The following is a 24,180-nucleotide window of genomic DNA, read 5'->3' as shown; positions in this document are numbered from 1 at the left end:
CATCATAAAAATAAACATATACTTACCTCCTGGATTGGCGTTGTGGTCAATGGAATAACGCCAAAACTGGGGTTAAGTATACGTTTCTCCAGGTGGTCACATTGTTATGTCACACAACCGCTGCAACTAATTAGCGACAAGAGATGACCGAACCTGAGATTCGATGTTCAGAGTTCAGTTTCAGAAACCGACTTCCAAAAAAACAAAGTTCAGAGTTCAAGTAAGTTCCCAGTGCAAACTACTCAAGCGAACAGCGCTGTGCTTGGGTATGAGTGATGCTCAGCCCAGTGTGAGCCGCGTGCAGTGTTTGATCAGCTGGCACTTGGGGTAAAATCAGCACAATCAGATGTAGTGAGCACACACTAAAAAAAAAAAAAAAAATTTAAAACCGTGCCCACCCTCTACTGGAAAGGATCTGTTTATGGCTGGCAGCATGTCACTGGAGCCACGAAATGCCCAATTACTGACTTCCATTGAGATTCGACTCAAGTTGGGTTCAAAAACCAAACTTTTTAAGGTTCAACTGTACCTGCCGAACCGAACTTCCAAAGGTTCCCTAATCTCTAGTAGCAAACACTGATTGGCTGTATTCTTTACCATTCTGTTCAAGTAAAAGTCCTGAAAGGCTGCAGTCAATCAATGGCTGCTAATTGGCGGTAATAGAGTAAACAAAGGATAAAGGCGTGCACTCTAATCAGCAATTTAAGGTGCAAGTGTACAGGTAGAGTTCCCAATAAACATTAATTATAGATACACTGCACACTATGGTTTTTTTGCAAGGGAAAAATATTTACTTACATAGGAGAGATCATTGAGCTTATTGCAGCCAATTCCTACGTTTTGGCTTATAATAGCCTTGTTCATGTAGTCGCTTCAGGTATTGCTGCTGTATCCTGAGCGAGGGTCACGCTCAGGATACAGCAGCATGGAGGTGCGCATTACGTTCAGGAACACTCACTCACTCTAAATAAATATACAAAGGAGAGCAATACCTGAAGCGACTACGTGAACAAGGCTATTATTAGCCGAAATGTAGGAATTGGTTGCAATAATGTAATAAGCTCAATGATCTCTCCTATGTAAATAAATATTTTTCACTTGCAAAAAAACCATAGTGTGCAGTGTATCTATGTTAATTGGCGGTAATAGACACACAACATATTAATTAAGCAGCATTGGTCTGGTTAATAAGTATCTGTATTTTTTACTTTATGGTGCATAGCTTAGCTGCTTAGAAAGGGTGTAAATTAGTGGACAACCTCTTTAATACATTATATGGATAATTTTTTCAATGACTTTCACCTGCCAACTGTATCAACGGGATGGAAATGAGATATAAAATGGCCTCTGCATTTATTTCCTGAGTGTAGTGTAACTTCTTCTGGGCACATCTGACTTCCACCCACTACTCAGATATTTATTTTCTAATCATTTGCATGGAGCTGGGGGGTCGAGTTGGACGCTTCAAAGTGTCACAAGTGTAAGGTTTTGTCTACTAAAGATTTACTAGTGGTGAATTTTCATTTTACTGCTTTATTGTTCTTCCTTTACATACGTATAGCAGTGAGAAGGAGAAAATACTTTTACTGGCAAAGCTTTTAGTCCATTTCAGCAGTGTCCGTGACAATACCGTATGCCCGTGTCCCACCCCTAGATCCTGACATTCTCTACAATGCTGAGAGCTTTAGAAATACTTCTCCCCACCCATTCTTTTTGTAGGCTGAAGCTGAGCAACACATTCTATACGAAGAAAGGGGGACCTGACACTGCCCTTATTTTATTGCTTTGAAGACAAATCTATGCAATTTTGAGAAATAAAGAACGCCTCTGTTAGACAATGCATTGGTCTGGATTAATAACCCCTTCTGAGCGAGACAGGGCCAAAAACACATTGATCTCTCAAAATATTACCAGCCCTCGAAAACTGGAAAGCCTCACATCAGAATGTGTTTATGTTCTAATTAAAAAAACGTGACTAGGAGTGTAAAAGGCTTTAATGATAACACATTAGCTGCTGCTCGGCCAAGGGCTGGTCAGCCAGATGCTGGCGTCCTTTATGGGAATTACAGCATTGTGTGAGTTCTATTCCGGAGAGTCTGTATGGCCCACTAGTGGTGCAGCTATTGCCCTTCGCTTAAGCGCTGATTTATTAGGTCAAGAATGAATACGCTAAAAAAAATCAATAATATTGAACCATTGCCGTCTTCTCTATTTCATTGCTGTACTTGTCACCCATTTATCTGCGTAAAGCAATGTGTTGGAAATGTTGAAACCATCTGTTGTACTACACTGTAAGAGACTGGCACAAAGCGAATGTGTGGCCCGTTTACAAAAAGGGCTCCAGATCTTTCCTGAGTAGTTATAGGCCAGTAAACCATGATGGGAAATATGTTTCAGGTTCTTATAAAGAACTAATATACAGGAGTTTGTGGAAGAAAATAACATTATAAGAGATAGCCAGAACGGTTTTAATAAGGACAGAAGTCATTTTTATAAAGAGGTGAGTAGAAACCTGAACATAGCAGCAGCTGTAGATAGTGTTTTGGGATTTTGCAAAAGCAAAGACGCTTAATTATGTTCTATGGGATTAAAAAGTAAGGTTTGTAATTGGATTTTAGACTTTCTGAAACACTGGACCAGAGTGTGGTGAATAAGTGATGACCCCAAGGCTAAGTCTCAGGTCCACTACTATTCAACATATCTATTAATTATATAGAATATCTATTTTTGGAGATAACATCAAGCCATATGGTATAGTGCAGTCTATGGAAGGTGTTCACGAGTTACAAGCTGACAATCTAAGTGTTTGGACATCCACTTCACAGATAATATTCTGAGTATGTAATTGGGTGAACAGCGCTCTACCGCCCCCACGTCCCCGCTGGTGACATGTGGTATTACAAGTTACAGTTTTCTTTTACTGCATTGTAATGTATTTTATTGTGAATATACCTCCTGTGTAATACAGCTGGCTGCCAGCAGGTGTCACTAGTTCCAGATCCCTTAGTAAGAAGGGGTAGATGGGAAGTGGCAGTGCAGCAATGAGTTTATTGAGAGGATGACTCATAAGCACAGGAGGAGATATAGGGGAAGGAACCTCCTGGTTCAGGCAGCTATGGAGACGCTGTGTTAGTGAGCAGAACCAAGAAAGGAGTCCAGAAGGGACAGAAGAAGCAGAGTGGAGCATAAAGTGTGGAAGTGGTAGTGAGAAAATGGAGATGTGTCAGCAAAGTAAAGGAAGCCCAGACCTTTGCAAGTTCCCTGACCTCTACTAAAGGATCAGAGATAGGACAGACAGTAAAAGAGAAGATGAAAGAAGCCAGAGGGCTGGAAAGGGTTTGCCTGCAGCAGGACGTAAGTCCAGAGGGTCATGGAGATGAAAAGGAGAATTTGGGATGCCCCTACCTGAGGCGACATCTGCCGGTACCTGAGGGAAAGCAGTTGCGGCAGGAGGGCAAGTGGGTCCACCTGGCCGTTAGCCTAACCGAACTATCCACCACCATGCTGGGGGAGTGGGTCCGGAGCAGAAGGGTTAGTCACCCCATTATGGCCGTCCCTTCAGGGCCGAGTCCGGTACAGAAGTCGATGTGTTGGAGAAATGATGGTGACTACGACGATGATGATGATGATGCCCCTGTCCTGTGGAGAAGGAAAACTGCTGTTAAACAACTGTGTAGTAAAATCGTTCAAGTTTTACCCAGCGTCCATTCCTTTACTGAGTGCATGGGGCTTGAGGCCCATGGAAGTGAACGAGAGCCGGAGAAGCCGGCTGAAGTAACAGAAATGCAGCAGACAGAAGGTACCACCTCTGCACCACAGAACACCTACTCCACTCTGTCCCCCATGTCTGTACTGTGCTGGGGTGGGTTGAGGACCTCTGCAAAGACCCTCACCCACGACTGCCCCTCCCTGGTGCTTTACAAGTACACATGTAAAGTTATGGACATATGCACCATATGTTCTAGGGCAGTAAAATTAGGAGAGTCACTTGTAGGGAAGGAGCTGACTTTACTTGTAGATCACAGACTAATTACCTGCTTGCAATCTCATTCAGCAGCTTCTATTCTAGCAGGATATTGTCATGTATCAAAAGAGGTATGGACTTGTGAGACAGGGACATAATACTACCATTTTACAAAGTGTTAGTGTGGCCACATATGGAATATGCAGCTCAGTTCTCAGTGCCAGTTCATGGAAAAGATGCCCTGGAGGTAGATAAGTACAAACAAGCCAGAAAGCTGATAAGCAGCATAGATGATCTTAGTTATGAGGAAAGATTTAAAGGATTCAATTTATATAGTCTTGAGAAGAGTAATGAAGAAACAATTACTTCTGTTAATGTTGATGATTATGGCTTAAAGCCAATGAAAACCCAAATATCATTATCTCAGAAAATTAGAATATCATACAAGATGAACTGAAAAAGATGGCTTTAAACTCAGAAATGTTGGCGCCTACTGAAAAGTCTGTACAGTAAATGCGTCAATACTTGATCGGGCCTCCTTTTGCATGAATTACTACATCAAGCATCAATGCGGTGTGGCATGGAGGCGATCAGCCTGTGGCACTGCTGAGGTGTTATGGAAGCCCAGGTTGCTTTGATAGCAACCTTCAGCTTATCTGCATTGTTGGGTCTGGTGTCTCTCATCTTCCTCTTGACAATACCCCATGGGGTTTAGCACTAGAAGTCCCAGAAATTTCGAGCTTCCCCCCTGAAGTCCCGAAAGAGGGTCAAATGACCCTTAGTCCAAACTGACAACTGACAACTCTGATGGCTCCAATTAGCATCCTTTCATTTGTAAATGTGGCTATTGCCTGAGGAATCTGCAGGTGGCAATTGTGTTGATCCACCTCAACAAAGGATGTTAGCTAAAATCCTTCAGGTCATTCGACCTGTCTCTGGGTTCCAAAGGTAGAAATGTTAAATAACCCCTCTCTGGGACTTCTAGTGTTAGGTCAGGCCAATTTGCTGTCTAATCAAGCACAGTGATACTGTGGTTAATAAACCAGGTGTTGGTACTTTTGGCAGTGTGAACACGTGCCAAGTCCTGCTGGAGAATGAAATTTCCATCTCCAGAGTGAGAGGGAAGCATGAGGGAAGAGGGAAGTGTGACGCCCTGGGCAAGCCAGGGGTCACAGGTCATGACACCACCACACCCTACACCCCGGATAGGTACACCAAAGCTAAACCAAAAATCCTTGTTGCCTTCCTCCAGGGGCTGATGTCCACACCAGGTGGTAGGCCAGGCGGTTGGCTCCACCCACCGAGGAGTTCACAGCCCTGGAGGCAGGAAAACCAGGCAGATTAGTTTAGTGAGAGCTGAAGTTGAAGATAGAGTGAAGTGGTAGAGGAGCAAGCGAGAGGAGTTGAAGTGAAGGAGAAAGTGACAGTTTGAAAGCCTGAAGTTGGTCCGGGTGTGTGCCCCGGACTGAGACAGCAAGGTTGGCAGACGGCGGTGACCGTCTGCAGGAGAGGCTGATCGGAGGTTGCCGAAAGGACCGTGGACGGGTGGTGGCCCGGCGGTACCGGACCGGTATACGAAGAGAAGCCAGCACCATTGGCAGGGGCCTTTTGGATCCCGGCAAGGCTAGGAGTCGCCGTGAATTTGCCAAATCCGTCAGTGAAGGAGACCTCCGGGTCTCCCAGCAACTAAGTCCCGATTGAAGGCAACAGTCCAACCGTAGGAGAGAGACACCGCCACCGCCAAGGCACCAGTTTCTCAGGGCCAGCGCCTGCGGGCAAAGAGGGGCTCCTCCGGCCCATATCCAAGTCGGGGAGCGGGTTACCGGTGGGAACCCATCGCTACCAACATTACACTAGGTGCAGGGACAGAGACCGTCACCGCCAACTACCGGGGAAAAGCAACAGCAGCCGTCCGTGGGAACCGTCTTTCCAACCGTGTGTTTTACCGAGAACTGTGTCACCATCTCAGGCTGAGTGAGTACCACCGTGCCGTGCGGCACAGCGCTGTCCCCGCGACCCTGCACCTCACCAGGCCCCGCACCCGGCCTGCCATCCACCCCTACCCCATCACCGGGCCCCGGGACAACCAACCCCCTACCCACGGAAGGGAGAAATAACAACAAAGCTGCTCCCTGTCACCGCTCCCGGGATCCCCATACAGAGCAGCGGTGGTGTCCACACAATCACCACAACCGTGGGTGGCGTCACGGACAATAAACCCCCAAAACCAATCCCCTTTTCACTCACGGGCGAGGAGCGCCGCTCGAGTCCCCGGGATCCGGCCCATCGCTCGAGCCACCGAGCAGCAGAGGCCTTAGCAGCAGCGGTAGTCGGACCCGAGCAGTGGGAGAGCGCAGCGTCCCCTCCTCCGCCCGCGACAGAAGCATGAAGTGCTCTAAAATTTCCTGGTAGACGCCTGTGCTGACTTTGGTTTTGATAAAACACAGTGGACCTACACCAGCAGATGACATGGCTCCCCAAACCATCACTGATTGTGGAAACTTCACACTAGACCTCAAGCAGCTTGGATTGTGGCCTCTCCACTTTTCCTCCAGACTCTAGGACCTTGATTTCCCAATGGACTTCAAAATTTACTTTCATCTGAAACAACACCTCAGACCACTGAGCAACAGTCCAGTTCTTTTTCTCCTTGGCCCAGGTAAGACGCTTCTGGCATTTTCTATTGGTTATTAGTGGCTTGACACATGGAATTCGACACTTGTAGCCCATGTCCTGGATACGTCTGTGTGTGGTGGCTCTTGAAGCACTGACTCCAGCAGCAGTCCATTCCTTGTGAATCTCCCCCAAATTTTTGAATGGGCTTTTCTTAACAAACCTATCAAGGCTGCGGTTATCTCGGTTGATTGTGCACCTTTTTCTAACCCACTTTTTCATTCCACTCAACTTTCCATTAATATGCTTAGATACAGCACTCTGTGAACAGCCAGCTGCTTTAGCAATGACCTTTTGTGGCTTACCCTCCTTGTGGAGTCTGTCAATGACTGACTTCTGCACATATGTCAAGTCAGTAGTTTTCCCCATCATTCTGCAGCCTACTGAACCAGACTAAAGGCCCCTTTACACACAGAAAGAAATCTGCGGCAGATCTGTGGTTGCAGTGAAATTGTGGACAATCAGTGCCAGGTTTGTGGCTGTGTACAAAAGGAACAATATGTCCATAATTTCACTGGAACCACAGCAGATCTGCCAAAGATTTATCTCTGCGTGTAAAGTGGCCTTAACCCCTTCACGACCGCGGGCAGTAAAATTACGTCCTATTTTAACATGACTTAAAGACCAAGGACGTAATTTTACGGCCTAAACTTCATTTGATTGCCGTGGCCATAGCAACGGCTTTCAAATGATGTCCCCTGCTGTTTCTTACAGCAGAGGACCTTTGCTTGACCCCAGGGGGGGTGGCATTTCCACCCCCTATCGACGATCGATGTGATTGGCTGTTCAAATCTGAACCGCTAACCACATCGTTCGCACTAATTTCGGCAAAAATAATGCCAGAATTACTGCGATACTGTGAGATCCGGCTATGATCTGCTCTAGCAGCTTCAACAAATCATAGCCGGAGCTCCAAAATGTCGCCCCCAGCCCCTGCAGCACTGATTGGAGCGATCGTGCTATGACGCGCAATCGCTCCAATCAGTGTGCAGTGGGGCGGTCTGATCTGCCGGTGGCCGCCCTCCCCAGGCCTGTGCTGGCCTGCGAGCCCTCCCCCAACATGTCTGCAGCGTGCAGTGGCTGGTACTTGTGGTACCACGCCACCGCTGCTGCCGCCGCCGCCACCGCCGTAGCTGAGGTCACCACTCCTGCTGCACGTGAGTACTGTGCTCACCTTGCAGCCCATGTGCGCTCCCGTGGTGCCCCGTGTGCGCTCCCGTTATGGCCCCTACCCGTGACCCCCTGCGATCTGCCCCCCCACGTCCCGATCTGCCCCCCCCCGACATCCCGATCTGCTCCCCCCGCGATCTGACTGCCTCCCCCATTATCTCTATTCTGCTTCTGCAGCTCCCTCTCCGGTCTCCCCCTCTGCTCTCCCCCCCCTCCCCCTCTGCTCTCCCCCCTTCTACCCCTCTGCTCTCCCCCGACGTCCTCTTACCTGTCTTCACCGGCTCGTCCGAGGTCTTAACTGGCCCGATCACATCTGCCTCCATCGCTGGGTCCTTCCTGGGCTTTCTGCTGATCTGCCCAACGTCCTTGCTGCTGCTCCTGTAAAGCTGTTCCTAATGCAGCTCTTCTGGTCAGTGATCCTCTAGGTACTGTGAGTATAACTTTTTTTTTTTTTTCTGTATCCCCTGTCCATTTTTACACCTCATCCGTCCGTGCGTCCCACCGAACGCTGATCAGGGATGCAGATAACAGATCGGCATCCCTGCTCAATTTTTGGCGTGACTTTTTTTTTTCCGTATCCCCGACGCTTTTTGTATCGCATCCGTGCGTCCTGCCAAGTGCTGATCAGGGATGCACATAACGTATCTGCATCCCTGCTCAATTTTTAGCGTGACTTTTTTCCGTATCTGCGACGCTTTTTGTATCGCATCCGTCTGTGCATCCCGCCAAGCGCTGATCAGGGATGCAGATAACGGATCTGCATCCATGGTCAATTTTTGGCGTGCCTTTTTTTTCCGTATCCCCGACGCTTTTTGTATCGCATCCGACCGTGCGTCCTGCAGCGGCCGATTAGAGCACCGCATCTGTGCGTTTGAAAAGTCAAATGGCGTTCCTTCTCTTCTGAGCCCTGCCATGCGCCCAAACAATTACTTTCCACCACATATGAGGTATCTACGTACTCAGGAAAAATTGCACAATACGTTTTATGGTGCAGTTTTTCCTGATACCGTTGTAAAAAAAAAACAAACTATCTGATTGATGCAAAAAATTTGTGGTTAAAAAAAAAAAATAATAATTTTCACGGTTCAACGTTATCAACTTCTGTGGATCCCCTGGGGGTACAAGTGGCTCACCAAATATCTAGAAAAATTCCTTGAGTGGGTCTAGTTCCAAAATTGGGGTAATTTGTCGGGGAGCTCCACTGTTTAGACACCATAGGGGGTCTCCAAACGTGACATGGCGTCCACTAATGATTCCAACCAATTTTGCTGTCAAATGGCGTTCCTTCTCTTCTGAGCCCCGCCATGCGCCCAAACAATTACTTTCCACCACATATGAGGTATTGCCGTACTCAGGAGAAATTGCACAATACGTTTTATGGTACATTTTTCCTGATACCCTTGTGGAAAAAAAAGCTACCTGGTTCGAGTGACAGTTTTGTGGTGAAAAAAAAAATTGTATTCCTGGCTCAACATTATCAACTTCTGTGGAGCCCCTTGGGGCTCGCTAAACATCTAAATAAACTCCTTGAGGGGTCTAATTTCCAAAATGGGGTCACTTGTGGGGGAGCTCCACTGTTTAGGCACCATAGGGGGTCTCCAAACGTGACATGGCGTCCACTAATGATTCCAACCAATTTTGCTGTCAAATGGCGTTCCTTCTCTTCTGAGCCCCGCCATGCGCCCAAACAATTACTTTCCACCACATATGAGGTATCGCCGTACTCAGGAGAGATTGCACAATACGTTTTATGGTACATTTTTCCTGATACCCTTGTGGAAAAAAAAGCTACCTGGTTCGAGTGACAGTTTTGTGGTGAAAAAAAAAATTGTATTCCTGGCTCAACATTATCAACTTCTGTGGAGCCCCTTGGGGCTCGCTAAACATCTAAATAAACTCCTTGAGGGGTCTAGTTTCCAAAATGGGGTCACTTGTGGGGGAGCTCCACTGTTTAGGCACCATAGGGGGTCTCCAAACATGACATGGCGTCCGCTAATGATTCCAACCAATTTTGCTGTCAAATGGCGTTCCTACTCTTCTGAGCCCCACTATGCACCCAAACAATTACTTTCCACCACATATGAGGTATCTGCGTACTCAGGAGAAAATGTACAATACATTTTATGGTGCATTTTTTCCTGATACCCTTGTGAAAAAAAAAGCTACCTAGTTGAAGCAACCGTTTTGTAGTAAAAAAAATGTTTTTTCTTTTCACGGCTCAACAATATAAACTTCTGTGAAGCCCCCAGGTGTTCAAAGTACTTACCAAACATCTAGAAAAATTATTTGAGGGCTCTAGTTTCCAAAATGGGGTCACTTGTGGGGGAGCTCCATTGTTTAGGCACCTCAGGGGGTCTTCAAACCCGACATGGCATCCGCTAATGAGTGCAGCTAATTTTGCACTCAAAAATTCAAATGGTGTTCCTTGCCTTCCGAGCCCTGCCGTGTGTCCAAACATTTGCTTTCCACCACATATGAGGTATCTGCGTACTCAGGAGAAAATGCACAATACATTTTATGGTGCATTTTTTCCTGATACCCTTGTGAAAAAAAAGCTACCTAGTTGAAGCAACCGTTTTGTGGTAAAAAAAAAGTTTTTTCTTTTCACGGCTCAACGATATAAAGTTCTGTGAAGCCCCCAGGTGTTCAAAGTGCTCACCAAACATCTAGAAAAATTATTTGAAGGCTCTAGTTTCCAAAATGGGGTCACTTGTGGGGGAGCTCCATTGTTTAGGCAACTCAGGGGGTCTTCAAACCCGACATGGCGTCCACTAATGAGTGCAGCTAATTTTGCGTTCAAAAATTCAAATGGCGCTCCTTCCCTTTCAACCTCTGCCATGCGCACAAACAATTGATTTTTACCACATATGGGGTATCAGCGGACTCAGGAGAAAATGCACAGTAAATTGTAGGGTGCACTTTCTCTTTTCTCCCTTGTAAAAATGAAAATTTTATGGCTAATGTAACATTTTTGTGTTAAAAAGTAAAATTTTCATTTTTTCCTTCCACATTGCTTTGGTTCCTGTGAAGCACCTAAAGGGTTAATAAACTTCTTGGATGTGGTTTTGAGCAGTGTGAGGGGTGCAGATTTTAGAATGGGGTCACTTTTGGGTATTTTCTGTCACCTAGGCCTCTCAAAGTCACTTCAAATGTGATGTGGTCCCTAAAAAAAATTCTTTTGTAAATTTTGTTGGAAAAATGAGAAATTGCTGATGACCTTTGACCCCTTCTAACTTCCTAATGAAAAAAAATTTGTTTCGAAAATTGCGCTGATGGAAAGTAGACAAGTGTGAAAGTTTATTTATTAACTATTTTGTGTGACATATCTCTCAGATTTATGAGCATAAATTTTCAAAGTTTGAAAATTGCGAAATTTTCATAATTTTCGCAAAATTTCCTAAATGTTAACAAATAAACGCAAAAAATATCGGCCTAAATTTACCATTGACATGAAGTACAATATGTCACGAAAAAACAATCTCAGAATCGCCAGGATCCGTTGAAGCGTTCCAGAGTTATAACCTGTCAAAGTGACACTGGTCAGAATTTCAAAAAATGGCCTGGTCATTAGGGTGTTTTAGTGGCCGGGGGTGAAGGGGTTAAGGGACCATTTTAAATTATTAGGAAGCCTTTGCAGGTGTTTTCTGGTAATTATTCTAAGTATTCTGAGATGATGACTTTTGGGTTTTCCTTGGCTGGTAGCCATAATCATAAACATTAACCCCTTTACTAGGTACATCATGGATCGTGTGAGGTTAATCCCCGCGGGCTGCCGTAGGCTGTACGCGGCGATCCACACACATATTAGTTGCTTTCATCAGCTGATATGTCTGCCTGCTAGTCACAAGAGGAAACGCATTCCACGACTATTAACCCCTTACATCTCACTGACAAAATCTGGCAGCGAGATGTATATGCGTGCAGCCATAACGATAACTTACCCACCCCCATCGAAGTCACGTGACGTGATCACGTGACTTACGGTGGTTGCCATGGTAGCACAGGGTCATGTGATGACGCCTGTAGCTATTGTGGTGCCCCTGAGGCTTCAGTCTCCACAGGGTACTGCACCTCACTTAAGATGCGGTACTCATCCTGGATCCAGAGGAGGTCGGTACCGGTTCAACAACACATAAAATCATACACACAACCAGGTTGGCCTCCCCACTGGGGACCGGTTAGGGTTGGGTCTTAAGGCAGTCACCAAACATGAAGTGCTGCCACTCACTAGTGACAGGGAACCGGGGGAGGAACAGCCATCAGAGGGAGTTGGGAGCAACACAACACTTAGGAGTTCTCCAGCAGGAGAGGAAGAGAGCAGTCGAGTTTTAAAAGTGGCTCTGGTGGGACGCAGGAGTCAATACGGTCGCCGAGGGGAGAGCTTAATTGCTCCCTCGGGACCAGCGCTGAGCAGGGTGCAGAATCCTAGGGTGGATATACTTCAGGTCGTCCACTAAATATCTGCAGGCCAGGGGGATTGCATGTTCCTCCGGCCACCACAGTTACCGGAGCACAGTGCTAGATAGGGTCCAGAGTCGTGAACTAAGTCAGGCCCCACTACGGACCCGTGGCACCTGCATAAGGGACTGGAGCAAACACTTTTGAAGAACTGGGGTCCCCAAGAATCTTCAGGCCACGGGGATCCACTTCTAGAGGTGCAAGTAGGAAGGGTCCACCATCCACTGTACTGGTTCTGACCTTCTATGGATCCGGGATCGACTGGGACCCATCACGACGTGATCAGCATCTCCCAGGTAAACTAGGACTGTGAGTAAAATAACTTCTCGCCTCATCATCCTTCCCGGGGCCCACTCCACCTGTGGGGAGTAGAAACATCTTAGCTGCTACGACCATCATCCTCGGAGGACAGCGACAGCAGCACCTATTCCCTGGCCTCGTACAGCAGGTGGCATCACAAAATCAACCTCCACCATTATCATCGTTCCCCCACCTTCTTTATTGCACACCTCGGGGCCACGAAACCTGGCAAAAGGGCCCACCCCGTGACATCCCGCTGACCCGACATCACCCGGTGACGAGTATTCATCCCCTTGCCCCGTGGGTGCTACAATATCATGAGTCACTTTCTCTCAATGCCGGCAGAGTGCCAGCAGTGAGAGTAAAGCCACTTTTCTCCAGATCTCAGCTGTGTAACTGTAATCTGGAGAAAAAGAAGAGTGATCAGATTGCTGATTGTTAATGTCCCCTAAGGAACCTAGTAAAATAAAAAAATAAGTTAAAAAAAGTTTTAAATAATTTAAAAAAAAAAAAACCTAAAAGTTTAAATGAACCCCCTATTCACCACATTGAAAATTAAAGGGTTAAAAAATTAAAAAATATACACATATTTGGTATTGCCGTGTACAGAAATGCCCGCTCTATCAAATTGAATTAATCTGACCGGTAAACGGCGTACCGGCAAAAAAATTCCAAGTGCCAAAATTACATTTTTTGGTTGCCGCAAATTTTGCGCAAACTACAATAACAGATGATCAAAACGTAGCATCTGCGCAAAAATGGTACTGTTAAAAACGTCAGCTCAAGATGCAAAAAAATAGGTCATCACTGAGCTATAGATCCAGAAAAATTAGAAAGCTACGGGCTTCGGAAAATGGCGCAAAACGTGGTCCACTTTTTTTTTACAAACTTGTGAATTTTTTTTAACCCCTTAGATACAAGTAAACCTATACATGTTTGGTGTCTACAAACTCGCACCTACCTCAGGCATCAAATCGACACATCAGTTTTACCATATAGTGAACATGGTGAATAAAATATCCCAAAAACATTTTTTGCAGTTTTTTCACGCTTGAAAAAACAAGCCCTTATATGGGAGGATTGCGGGAAAAATAAAAAAAGTTATGACTCTCGGAAGAAAGGGAGGAAAAAAAACCCTGCAAAAACTCCCGGGGGTTAACAGAAAAAAAACACTTGAAATAGATCACTGTTTGTAATTACTCTATATAATACGTGTTTCCCTTTTTGTGTTTACTGAAATAAATTGAACTTTTTGATGATATTCCAATTTATTGAGATACACTTGTAGCATGCTAAGTGCAGTCACTTTAAATACAGACTGATCTGAGACCTGGGAATTTCCATATACACTGCTGATGGAGTAAACTGCCATTTCTAGGCTACAACTCTTAAAGGGGCTTTACACGCAACAACATCGCTAACGAGATGTCGTTGGGGTCACGGAATTTGTGATGCACATCTGGCCTCGTTAGCGACGTCGTTGCGTGTGAAACGTACGAACGACCGCTAACGTTAAAAATTACTCACTTAATCGTTGATCGTTGACACTTCGTTATAATCCCAAATATCATTGCTGGTGCAGGACGAAGGTTGTTCGTCGTTCCTGAGGGAGCACACATCACTACGTGTGACACCCCAGGAACGAGGAACAACATCGTACCTGCGTCCTCCGGCAACGAGGTGGGCGTCACTTTCTTTTGGCTGCTCTTCTCCCCTCCACTTCTATTGGACGTCTGCTGTGTGACATCGCTGTGACGCCGCACGAACCGCACCCTTAGAAAGGAGGCGGTTTGCGGGCCACAGCGACGTCACTAGGCAGGTAAGTCCATGTAACGGGTTCTAGCGATGTTGTGCACTACGGGCAGCGATTTGCCCATGACGCACAACCAACGAGGGCGGGTGCTTTCACCAGCGACATCGCTAGCGATGTCGCTGCGTGTAAAGCCCCCTTTAAAGACACATAAACACTTTGTATACTAAATATTTATTTATTGCATACGAACACTTTATAAAATATATTATTGCTTAGAACCTTATGCAGTATTGGACACTTTATTGTATGCCGACACATAGGCATTTTGTTTATTTATTTAATTTATTTAACTTATTGCATGTGAACACTTTAATATATAAGCTGTTCATTTTATACAGGACTTGAACACTTTAAAACCCTCTATAGAGCATAATCTACACAAATTACTTTAGTTCACCTTTCAAAACAATCTTCAGATACATTGATGTAAACAAACTCTATCCGTCCAACATACAGTATCTGTATCACCATTTTTACAACTGTTACATTAAATTCTATATTATCTTAATGTGATTAATAAAAAGCAAAATTTTAGGCCTAATACTTTTGTAGTGTTTTGTTGTGTTTCTATATATGTAAGAGAATTGTAGAGGTAGGCCTCATAAGCATCCTGAAAAAATTAAGAAGCAGGGCATCATACACACCCTCGAAAAATGAAAACCGAGGATGAACTGATGAGCCTTTAAAAATTAAAAGCGAGGGCTGCCTGATGACCGTTTAAAAATTAAGACTAAGGGCAGCCTAATGACCCTCTAAAAATGTGGAGAAAGGGCTGCCTGATAACCGTGTAAAAATGTGGAGCGAGGGACACATGTTGACCTTGTTGTCATTGTAACGCCAGTGTCTCTGCACTGCCCTGCATCACCTTCGTGTCATGAACACTGACATACTGACCAACATGGCTGCCCACATGTTCCTCGGCTCCCGCTCCAGTCCAGTCCGGCTCCCGCTCTAGAGGTGTCTGCATACCTCCCAACTTTTAAAGAAGGAAAAGAGGGACAAAGTTTGCGGCGCGCTACGCGCGCCGCGGCAATTTTTTAGGCCACGCCCCCTAACCACACCCATTTCACAGTCACGCCCATATCCACTCCCCATCCACACCCATTCAGCACAAACACGCAGGCAGCCGGCGGGCCTCCAGCACGGACACGCAGGCAGCCGGCGGGCCTCCAGCACGGACACGCAGGCAGCCGGCGGGCCTCCAGCACGGACACGCAGGCAGCCGGCGGGCCTCCAGCACGGACACGCAGGCAGCCGGCGGGCCTCCAGCACGGACACGCAGGCAGCCGGCGGGCCTCCAGCACGGACACGCAGGCAGCCGGCGGGCCTCCAGCACGGACACGCAGGCAGCCGGCGGGCCTCCAGCACGGACACGCAGGCAGCCGGCGGGCCTCCAGCACGGACACGCAGGCAGCCGGCGGGCCTCCAGCACGGACACGCAGGCAGCCACAGTGAGGCGGCCGGTCGCCCGCACAGTGAGGCGGCCGGTCGCCTTCACAGACAGGCGGCGGGCCGCCCGCACAGAGAGGCGGCCAGCCGCCCGCACAGAGAGGCGGCCGGCTGCCCGCACAATGAGGCGGCGGGCCGCCCGCACAGACAGGCGGCGGGGGGCGCCCGCACAGACAGGCGGCAGGGGGGCGCCCGCACAGACAGGCGGCAGGGGGGCGCCCGCACAGACAGGCGGCAGGGGGGCGCCCGCACAGACAGGCGGCGGGGGGCGCCCGCACAGACAGGCGGCGGGTGGCGCCCGCACAGACAGGCGGCAGGGGGGCGCCCGCACAGACAGGCGGCGGGCCGACCGCACAGACAGGCGGCCGGCCGACCGCACAGACAGGCGGCCGGCCGACCGCACAGACAGGCTCCGGCCGGGGGTGAGGGGGGAGGGAGGGAAATCAGCGCTGGGGAGATTAGTTTACTGTACCAGCAGCAGCACAGGCAGCGCTCCTCTCTATGCCACGTCTACTAGGATGGTAGGAGGGAAAAGCAGGGAGGCGGAGAGAGAGTGGGTGGGCGGAGCCCGGGAGCCGGCCGTCCCGCCCGTGGCAACGGGACAAACAACGTAAAGCGTGAAAGTCCCGCTGTATCCGGGACGGTTGGGAGGTATGCAGCATGTTAGAATGTGTACATAAGATCCCGCTGGTGGTGGCCGCAGCTTATAGGCCCCAAATCTGGTGACAGGTTCCCTTTAAAGTGAACCTGTCAGGTGCAATATGCACTCAGAGCCAGGAGCAGTTCTGGGCACATATTGCTAATCCCTGCCTAACCGTCCCTGTATACACTAGCATAGATAAAGAGATCAAGAACAAATATTTTTAAAGATCTTATATCTTATGCTAATGAGCGCGGGGACTAGTCACAAGGGCGTTACTTCACTTGGCTAGTCGGCTCGCATAGCATGTTAGCATGTTATTACGCCCCTGTGTGAGTACTAACACGCTATGTGAGCCGACCTGCCAAGTGAAGTAACGCCCTTGGGACTAGTCCCCGCGCTAATTAGCATAAGATATAAGCTCTTTAAAAATACTTTTTCTATAGCTGCCTTTATCTATGCTGGTGTATACAGGGACGGTTAGGGAGGGATTAGCAATATACACCCAGAACTGCTCCTGGCTCTGAGTGCAGATTGCACCTGATAGGTTCCCTTTAAAGGGAAACTGTCACCAGAAATTTAGCAAAAAAAATAAAAGATTCCCCTCTGCAGCTCCTGGGCTGCTTCTGGAAAGGTTCCTGTTGCTATTGTGCCCCCTTTGAGACCTAAAAAAATACTTTATGAAGTCTTACCTTTTTGTATGCAAATCTGTTTTTATGGTCACGGGGGCGGGCTGCCTGGCGTCCGTTATTCCCCCTCCTGCCGCTGTACGCCGTCCCCCATTGCTCATTTCCATACATGAGGACGCCTTCCTCATGTAACTGTCCTCCTGAAGTTTTGTGCATGCCCAGTGCCACTCTCGCGGGACTGAGCACTGTGCAAAGTGTGAACGCTTTTGAGGTGATTGCGCAGGCGCGAGATTATGGGCGGCGCTGTGATTGTCATCAGCAGCGTCATCCAAGTACCCGCCCATAATCTCGTGCAAGCGGTAATAGGTAACATGGTTCATATGGCCAGCACTTGCGCATAACGGTGGAGTCAGAGGGAAAAGTGCGGGCACGAGATTATGGGCGGGTACTTGGTTAACGCTGTTGATGACAATCACAGCGCCGCCCATAATCTCGTGCCTGCGCAATCACCTGAAAAAGCGTTCACATGCGCAAATCTTCGGGAGGACAGTTACATGAGGAAGGCGTTCTTGTGTATGGAAATGAGTAATGGGGGACTGCGTAAAGCGGCAGGAGGGGGAATAACGGACGCCAGACAGCCCGCCCCCGTGACCATAAAAACACATTTGCATACAAAAAGGTAAGACTTCATAAAGTATTTTTGTAGGTCTCAAAGGGGGCACAATAACAACAGGAACCTTTCTAGAAGCAGCCCAGGAGCTGCAGAGGGGAATCTTTTACTTTCATTGTGAAATTTCTGCTGACATGTTCCCTTTAACTGGTAGGGGAGCCAGGATAAAGCAGAGCTGAACCTGTTGGGAAGCTAGGACCCAGCAGCTCCACAGGCAGGAGACCACTGATCGGTAATAGAAGCCTGCAGATGTCACTCTGCATAGGTTATTACTGGCCAGTGCTATCTGTAGGAGAGATAAGTGTGATTGCACGGTCTCCTCAGCTTCCTGACTCCCCGCGTGTCTGCAGCAGTGAGAAGCCGCACACGGGGAATCAGAGAACAGCTGCAGACAAACGCAGGCTCCAGGACTGGGGGGGTCGGCTCTGGGGGAGGGGGGGTCGCTCTGCTGCAGGGGGGTCGCTCTGCTGCAGGGGGTGATTCATACCTCAGCAGCAGTCACAGGAGTAGGTGCGCGGTCGGCTCTGTAATGAATAGAAGGGAGAAACAGCGAGGCGGGGCTACAGTGGGTGGGTGGAGCCCGGGATAAACAGCCTCACGGGCGGGACCCGGGATCAAGGGCTCAGAAGAGGGACTGTCCCGCTGTATCCGGGACGGTTGGGAGGTATGTGTCTGGCCTCATGCAATTCATTTTCATTGATCAAGGCCACGCATATCTAATTAGCACTTGACCACATGTATGTAAATAGCATACTTGTGGTTTTGTGACCTCCCACTCTCACCGCCAGCACCAGAGAATACTGACAGCGTGCAGTGTGCGTGCTGTGAGAACTCAGAAGTCTGCAGTTACATAGAGTGACACATAGAGTGAGTGCAGACACATAACAAACGTGGGACAACCCCTTTAATGCTCCTAACATTAAAAAAAAACATTAACCCTTAAATTTGCAGATGGCACAATACTTTATTAACATAGCCCTGTATAATGTAATCTTACAAGTTCTGAACTGTTACATTTGTACAGGATCCATATAATCCTTATCATTACAGAAACAGAATCAAAACCCTCATCAGTACAGAAATACATCACAAGAATCTGTTCACAGTTCATCAGTTGTAATGTCAGGTCAGCCCTGTATATGTAGCACCCACAGAGCAAGGGGTTAACTTTACTCGTCGCTGGGCTTGGTGATGTCAGGTCTGGGAATGTCACGGGTGGTCCTGCCCGGCTTCGTGGCCCTGCCCAGCTTCGTGGCCCTGAGGTGTACAATAAAAGGGAGATAGTGATGATGGAATGAAAGCTTGTCTGGTGATGCGCGGCCTGTGGTACGCAGCCAGGGATTAGCCGCCGCTGCGGGTGATGTCCTCCGGGGCTGATGGTGTCGCAGCAAGGGTGGTTCTGCTCCTCACAAGTGGAGCGGGCCCCGGGGAGGTGATGTGGGAGATGGTGGCCGTTTATGTCGAAGCGCGGGCGATAGCGACGGCAATAAAGGAGTGACACAGCAATTGCGGTTCCAGGTCTTTTACTCACAGTTCGTAGATTGCCCGGTGGCACCGGTCTCCGCTGCGATTAAGCTCCAGCCGATTCTGGGTAAGTCAAAGGTCAGAACCGGTGAGGTAGTCTGTGGGCCCTTTCTCCTTGCAATTTTTAGTGTGGATCCCCATGACCTGAAGTGCTTGGGGACCCCGGTGTAGTGTTAAAGTTCCTGTCCCATCTGCAGGTGCCGCAGATTCTGGTGATCCAACGTGAAGTCTGTTCCACCCTAGGGCTCTGCACCCTGATTAGCGCCGGTTCCAAGGGAACAATGAAGCTCTCCCCTTGGCAACTGTGTTCTCCTTCGTCCCACAGGAGCTACCGCTCAGCCAGCACCTCCACTGTCATCTCCTGCTCCTTCCAGTCTGCCCTGTCCTAACTATAGAAGCTTTGAAGTTCTCTCTTTAGACCGTGTTCTTCTGACTTTCAGCCTATTCTGACCTGAATGTGTATGTGCTTTCTCACTTCCCCTGTGCTGCCTCCACCTTCCTGATGACTGGGTGGCTGGGAAAACCCCATTGTTATGGTGACCACTTTTAGCCAAATTCCAGAGGGAATACATTTTCATGGCCACAGTTCATCTCTGCAGACTTTCATCTTCTTCACTTTTCTGCAGCAAATTCAGACAGGATACCTGAAAAATAAGAGTGCCATTATAATGTCCCTGAATAAAAATATCTGCCCCACACTGTGCTCCTGAATAAATAATTTACCCCCACTGTGTTCCCTGCACAAAATATGATGCTCACAGTCCCTCTTATGGTATATGCCTCCACACTGCTCTCTCATTTCAATACTGAACTCTTCATACTCCTCTACACTGTGTCCTTCTATACTGACCAGTCTCTATATTGTTCTCTCTCATCACACTCTCCCATTCTCACCATACTGTCTTCTCCTTGCTGTGGCCTCACACCCTCCCCTAATGAAGTCCTTTCTACAAACCACCCCCACCCACACTACCCAGTCATGTCTGCATCCATCCCGCCCCCAACCTACCCAGTCTTTATAATGTGCCATTTTTCTCATCCCATACAGTCTCATAACTACCTCCATAGTCATCACCTCCTTGCTTTCCATACTATGTCCGCACCCATCCCCTCCTCATACTGTGTCCTCACTCATCCTCCTTCTCATAATGTGCCCAAACCCATCACCCTCACTGCTGATACTGTGTCCGCACCCATCCCCTCTCACTCCTCATACTGTGTCTGCACCCATCCCCCCTCATGCTGTGTCTGCACCCATTACCCCCCTCTCTGCATACTTTGTCTTACCCATCCCCTTCTCTCCCAATGCTATGTCTGCACCCATCCCCTTCTCTCCCAATGCTATGTCTGCACCCATCAGGGGGAATACTCATACTCACTCCCCAGCGGCTCAGAGAACATCCGACTCCCATGCAGCTGCTGGGAGACACCACGGACCCCCGAATCAGGTGTAAGACCTGTTAACATTTATATATATATAGGTTAAAAGACTGTTTGGTGGACTTCCTTGTGTTATGCTGCCACCTGCTGTCAAAACAGAGAACAGCGGGCAAAAAGTCCTACTGCTCGAGTGACTGGTTCAATCTGGAACAGGAGGAGGAGGAGTCTACTTGTAGCTGTGTTTTGCAGAGTGGAGTGTGCTGGAGTGGGCTGTAAGATAGAAGGCCTCAGTCTGCCCTGTTTTCCGAGGTCCAAGTACCTTAGAGTGTTGTGTGGTGTCCCCCCCAAGACACAGATCCAAGGAGGCTGGATGTGGAGCGAGGGGCCAGACAGCACGTGCAAATTACCGATCCAAAGAGGCTGGATGTGGAGAGCGAGGAGCCAGGCAGCACGTGCGAGTTACAGATCCGGGACAAAGACTGAACTTTAGAGGTGTCTGCTGGCGGAATACGGGCCCCAACGGTGACGAGGTACCCCACGCTGAAACCTGCAGTTAAGTGTGCACACTACTTTTAGTTAGGGACAGATAGGAAAAGACTCTGCACTGTGTTATACGAGTAAGGTAACAAGGACTCTGCGTTTTGTTGTTTAATAAGGATTTCTGTGTTTTGCTTTTGGGAGTACAATCTGAGGCTTCCTATCTTTGACAAGTTATTCAAAGTAGTTGTATGTATATTGCATTATCTCTACTGCTGTGCTCCCTTCCCTCACTTTTCCTCCACCTGTGTTGTGCAATACATTTATTAAATTTGCATTGATTAACCCCCGTGGTTCCGTGCAGTCCTTGCGTATCCCGTTACCTGCAGGTTATTACATTTGGCGTAGTCGGCAGGATACGCAGGCTGTTACGGAACCATGGACGGACAGGGGGGGTGTCGCTGATGGAGGTGTTCTAAGACAACCTGATGGGGGAATACCAGCAAGGCAACTGTCCCTGGGGGCTATGCTGACCCACATACCAAAATTTACTGGCAGCAATGTACCTCTCCATGACTGGGCGCAGAGAGTGAGGGGCATGTTGAGAGTAGCAGGAGTGACTGCAGAAAATCAAGGGGAGATATTGTTGATTGCCCTTGAAGGCCATGCTCAAGAGACCATTTTATTGCGCCCTGAGAGTGAACGAAAGACGTTAGAGCAGGTGGTGAAGATTCTTGAGAGAGTGTATGGCGGGAAACCAGAAGCAGGAGATTTACAGGCGCAACTGTTCTACAGGCTGCAGGGTGAAGAAGAAGGTCTGCCACAGTATGCAAATGCACTCCAGAGAATAATGAGACAAATGCTTACAGCAGAGCCAGAGCTAGCACAAACCCCCGGTTATGCTGACCGTACCCTACGAGATCAATTCCTCCGTGGGTTACATAACCCCAAGATCAAAGGTGCCCTCCGTGAACGGCTCAGGGTAGAAAAAAAACTAACTTTCCAGGAGATATTGGAAGAAGCAGTCTCCCGCACACAAACTGAAAATTGCGACCCGCAGAACGCCTGGGGTGAAGTTTGTATGCATAAGGTAGTCCCGGGTGAGAAAAACCGAGAACCGAGCCAACTTGAGGCTAAAGTGGATCAGTTACAAGAGACTGTTACTGCTCTACAAGAGTTGCTGAAGAATATGCAAGCCCCGGCATCAGAAGTAGGAACTACAGCACCGCGGCCAAATACCCGCACGCATACCTATCAAGAAGAGAGGGGACAGATCGAGCAGAGACGACCGAGACCCGCTGGAGACTACCAGTGTTGGAACTGTGGAAATCGGAACCATTTATTCCGACACTGTCCGGAGAGGAAGACGTCTCAAGAAAGACCGCCGTTAAACTAGTGCCTCCCTCCATGGATGGGCACATGGCGGGGAGACCAACTGAGCTTAGAGAAAACCAACGCCCTGAAGATATAGCAGCCTGCACGCCGACGATCACGGCTGAATTTGAAGGGAAAGAAGTAAAATGCCTGATGGATACTGGGTCCCAAGTGACCACCATGCCAGAACAGTTCTTCTACCAACATTTTGGACAAACTGTATCCATTGACAAAGGGGCACATATCAAACTGAGGGCTGCAAACAATCTTCCTATTCCGGTTGTAGAGGTCGTGTGGATGAACATACGTGCCTGTGGCCAGAACTTAGGAAAAAAAGGGATTGTGTTAACGGAGGGCCGGTACGACAGAGAGGTGCCAGCTATCGTGGGCATGAACATCCTGAAAGAATTAGACCAGTTGCTCTTCAACAAGGGGGGCTGTGATTACTGGAAGACGACAGTTGCTAACAGGCCTGCCCAAAAGGTCTTCCAACACCTTATCCGTGCCCGAGGACTGTGGAAGAATGGTGGGAGCCGCTACCCGGTGGGGAGAGTTCGAGTCCCAAGACAGACAACAATTACTCTACCTCCAAATCGTGAGACAGTCCTCACCTTGCCAGTCGGGGCCCACCGTACACTCGAGGGGATGGAGGTGTTGGTGGAGCCTTACCGTGGTGAAGAGAACGGAGACGAACCGTTGGTGGCTCGCACTTTAGCAACAGTAAGAAATGGAAGGGTCCCTTTCCGTTGCGTGAACACCGGTGAACAGGCCTACACCTTGACCTCGGGAGTTGTTCTGGCCCATGTCTACCTGGCGCCTGAAGAGGTGGCGGCTGCAGAATCGATTGAATTGCAGCCCATGGCAGGGGAAGCCTGGACTTGGGCTCTTTCTATGGAAAGAAAAGAGAAACCCACTGATCAATGGAACAGTCGCGTCATCTTAGGGCAGATGGGAGTGGACCTGAGCCCCTTCGCTTCGGAGCAAGCCCAAGCCATAGAGGACTTTATTTGGGAGAATCAAGCCACGTTCTCCCGTCACGCAGAAGATTTCGGCTGTACTGACAAGATTCAGCACGAAATACCCACAGGAGATGCCCCACCGATCAGGGAAAGGTACAGGCAAATACCCCCAAAGTACTACCAAGAGGTAAAAGAGCTTTTGGCGCAGATGCTGAAGAGCGGGGTGGTAAGAGAAAGTCAGAGTCCATGGGCTGCCCCAATCGTGCTGGTCAAGAAAAAGGATGGGTCTACCCGCTTCTGTGTTGACTACCGCAAGCTTAACGGATGCACGGTTCGTGATTCCTACCCTCTGCCCCGGATAGAGGAGTCCCTGTCGGCGTTGGGAAAGGCACGTTACTTCTCCTCCCTCGATCTGGCCAGCGGATATTGGCAGGTCCCTGTGGCAGAGAAAGACAAGGCCAAGACCGCATTTATTGTACCCATGGGACTCTTCGAGTTCAATCGCATGCCGTTTGGACTAAATAATGCCCCAGGAACTTTTCAGCGCCTCATGGAAAGTTGCCTTGGAGACATGAACTTCGAGGCCACATTGATTTACCTGGACGACATAGTAGTGTATTCTGCAACCTTTGAGAAACATCTAGAAAACCTGGGCCAAGTGTTTCAGCGGTTACGGGCCCATGGGCTTAAACTAAAACCA

This window comes from Anomaloglossus baeobatrachus, chromosome 10 (assembly GCF_048569485.1).
Source record: "Anomaloglossus baeobatrachus isolate aAnoBae1 chromosome 10, aAnoBae1.hap1, whole genome shotgun sequence".
Lineage (NCBI taxonomy): Eukaryota > Metazoa > Chordata > Amphibia > Anura > Aromobatidae > Anomaloglossus > Anomaloglossus baeobatrachus.
This window is presented reverse-complemented; position numbering follows the sequence as displayed.